A 4,171-nucleotide genomic window follows, 5' to 3' on the forward strand; every position below is an offset into this window, starting at 1 on the left:
TACATACACCTACTCCAATTTGCTTATAATAATACTCCTCATACTGCTACTGGTCGAGCACCATTTGAGATTATCTATGGAAGAGCATTGCCTATTCCGGCTACTAGACTCTCTCATAAGATTGAAGCTGCCGACCAATATGTTAGAGACTTTGATCGCATTTTATCTGAATTGTGTGATTGTATTGCAAGAGCTCAAGAGAAGTATACATCTCAAGCAAATAGGAAGCGTAAAGATTTTTCATTTCAAGAAGGTGATTATGTTCTTTTGAGAATTGAAAAACATCGATTAAAGAGTGGAAAAATTCCCTGCAGTGAAGCTAGCGCCTAGATATTATGGGCCATTTAAAATCCTTCAAAAGATTAATGATGTGGCCTATAGACTAGAGCTTCCATCTAATTGGAATATCCACAATTCTTTTCATATCCATCTCTTGAAACCTTTTCGAGGAACACTACCTACTCATCCAACATATGAGGAACCACCTCTTATTGAAGGAGAGGAAGAAGTATTAGTTCCTGATGCTATCATTGACCAAGAGATAACAACAACAAGGACAGGTAATCAATACTTCAAGTATCTTTTGACTTTCAAGAATCATCCTCAAGAAGATGCTAAATGGATGCCTGAGAAATTTTTTCGAGTTTACCCTGAAATTCTTCATTCTTTTCAAACCCAGCAAATCCGCAATTGAGGACAATTGCAAACTCAAGCAAGAGGGATGTCATGAGAATATATTTTAAGTCCTCTAGAAAAATATTATTTATCCCCTCTTGAGTAATTTGGGGACGCCTAGATTACTCTTGCGTCATGCCGGCTAGGTTAATATCGTGGGTGACACCACTATAAATATTAATACGTGCGGTATATGACGTATGTTTGAGGCCACCTATGATTATTTCAGTTAGGTTTGTATGGCAGGGTGATTCCTGGGGTGCTTACGCCTCATGAGTTGGTGATGATTTGTGCCTGTTTAATATTTGTGGGATTAATTTAATAATTAATTGGGCTTATATTTTCAGGTGATGAAGACTATGGGAATTGAAGAGTTTACTTTGGAAGAAATGTCTTGGATCATCACATTTCATTTTTGGCAAGCATAGTAGCTTGTAACCTTATCAAATGATTTTTCCATTTTGAACTTTAGGAAAGATACATTTATTTATGTGGAATTTATTAAAGCCTATGGCTTTACCCTAGTCCCAATTTGACACTCTATTTTTGTTAAAGAAGAGTGCCGTGCTCTCTAAAAAGCACATCTTGTATTTTGGGGGCTATGGCCTAATTTTGGTGAAAAAGAAAGCTAATAAAGAAATACTCTTGTGTGGGGAGAGGCCACGCACAAGAGGGGGGAAGATTGCACCCAATATGGTCTATGAGCTAAGTATTTTTAATTTTGTTTAAGTGTTTAAATTCCAATTGATTTGATTTAGTTGAAGCTTACAAGCAATGGTTTTTATGATTGAATTAATTCTCTACTTTTCCACAATCAATTCCTAGAATAAGATTCCGGTTGCAGTAGTACAACACGCACACCATGTCGAGAACTGCCACTGTGTCCTCTCTTAACATAAAAACCTTCCGTAGAAGCACCGGAGTAGTAGTAGCAGCACCACCACCACCACCACCGGCAGTGAGTGATCTTATTTCATACAAAAGCTTCAAGCAACATTATAGCAACCTGCTCTTATTAGATCAACAGTAAAGCATTTATGAATTTGTCCGACTGGTCACCCATGCTTCTTGCTTCTTCTTCTTGGGTGGAATCTTCTTTTTATGTAAGTTTCAAAGTGGTACTATGCAGAATTTGTGAGAGACTCAAGGGGTTCCTAGGGATTTGGACCAAAGCGAGATTCTATCTTCCAACCAAGGTTGATTTTAGACACCCATAGTCGGTTTTGTGACCTTCCTCTCTTCAATACAGCAAAGTTGTTTAGTCCACCTATGCCGAAGATGAAACATTAAGGGAAGAAAATGCAAGAAGGTGGCTCAACAAACTTCTACAACATATTCAACCAAGTAAAGAAAATGCACTCTTACTCATCGTCGATAATAATGCTTGTGAAGGGGAATTATTTAGATTTGTTGATACTTTGCATCTTAATTGTGAACGATTTTCCATGAAGGAGGCATGGAGAATGTTTTGCATTATGTAGGATTGGCAGGAGAATTTCTAATCTCATGGAACTTTGGCAAGCATTTCTTGTTATGCTAGCAAGCTCAGTGGCATATGAAAGAGGATTTTCAAAGCAAAGTCTCATCCAAGATGACATGAGGACCAGGCTTAATATCAAAACCTTGGATGATCTTATGAGAGTGTAACTTATAGGTCTAGCACTAGAGAATGTCGAGTGGGATTAAATTTTTAAAATTTGGGAAGATGAAAAAGATCGAAGGATCTATGATGTTTAATCTTTCTAATCTACCTTAAAGAGGATTTTTGGGAGAGTGACTTCTACACTCGACTTTTTGTAATCCATTGCACAAAATACTAGTTTCAATTTTTGTATTTGTGATCTCAAATCAATTTTGAGTAATTGTGATGATAAGCAATATTCATTGTAAAAATCATATATTATTTTGTTTCAAAAAATTTAAAGTTCTTGTAGATGGATTGGATGCCTTAATTTTGGGGTTCATTCATTTAAAGTTCTTGTAGATGGATTGGATGCCTTAATTTTGGGGTTCATTCATTTATTAAAACTATGAATGTTATCCTTTTCTAAGGTTTTTCATTTTCATTTTTTTCTTTTAAATATTTTAAAAATAAGAATTCTTGACTCTTGTTATGGCGTGCTTTTTCCCCTTAAGCATTTTCGAGGATAGTTATTTTGGTGCATATTGATATTTCTAGAGAAATAGTTTCTCTCTCCCCCTAATAGATGAGGCCACTTAGTAGATGCTTGTTTTCTCCCATTGTCACCATACTTGTCCCTCATCGCTATGAAGCTGGTGGTTGAGGTAGGTAGTGTAGAAATGATAAGAAGAAAAACATTAACGACTCTCTCAATGTAACCTTACGAACGGCTATCACGAGTGAATGCTCTCTTCCTCCCTCAATGCAAAGGCTGAAGGGCACTTCAAGCCATGGGATGTCATACAAAGTGCACGTTGAAGTGATTACTTGACATCACCTTTTCTTTGACAGGTGCAGCCTCATGTCAAAAATCAACACTGCTTCCAACTTCGTAGGTTTGACTCTTGATTAAAGAGATGAGCTTGAACTTTGCAATGGTCTATAAAAAACTCTTAGCCCTGCAAGCTTTGTGTGAATCACACATTTGTTGACAAATTGTGCTTCCTCTTTATTTTCTTCAAAATGATTGAATGAATCAAAGAATTCTAATATCCCCAATAACCTCATTTCAAAAGGGTCTTCAAAGTTTAGAGCACACATGCAAGCTTTGTGTGAATCACACATTTGTTGACAAATTGTGCTTCCTCTTTATTTTCTTCAAAATGATTGAATGAATCAAAGAATTCTAATATCCCCAATAACCTCATTTCAAAAGGGTCTTCAAAGTTTAGAGCTACATCCCCAATTTGTAACTTGTAAGAAGAACAAATCCTTGAATCTTTCCTTAAAATACTAAATTAGTCTTATTGTGGTCTTCTCTTCAAAATGCTTTGATTAAATGCTTCCCAAAACTCCCTAAAATCATTCCACTATAAACCCTTTTGAGTCTTAGAGGTTCTACAAGAAAGTGAAACTAGGTTTAGACAAAATTAAATCAAGTATCTTTTCCAAAAATTATCTACATAAACCCTTGTTTAAATGGTGAAAATTATGTGAATTCTTGATCTTCAAGTACCCTAAAATCCCCTTTTCATATCCCTTAATGCAAAGCTTCTAAACATGTTGACAATTGCTCTAGTTATGAGCTCCCAAAATCCCCTTGACAATTTCATTCAGTTTCAAATGATCAAGAAATCAACGTGTCATGGGAGAAAAGCCCAAAAGAGCTATTTATCTCACATACTTGGCCTTGATTCTTGGGTGCCTCCTATAAAGGGTAAAAGAGGTTCATGAAGGACAAAAGAGGCTCCCCTGTCTCCCTAACCAAGTGGTGGGAGATGGGGAGAGAGCTTCTCGCAACACCTCCTCTTTGTGGTAGCTGGTGGGTACTCTTGTATTCATGCTTGTGTGGCTTGGCTCATTGTTGGCAGGCAA

This window comes from Cibotium barometz, chromosome 23 (assembly GCF_041138505.1).
Source record: "Cibotium barometz isolate CiBa-2024 chromosome 23, ASM4113850v1, whole genome shotgun sequence".
Taxonomy (NCBI): domain Eukaryota; kingdom Viridiplantae; phylum Streptophyta; class Polypodiopsida; order Cyatheales; family Cibotiaceae; genus Cibotium; species Cibotium barometz.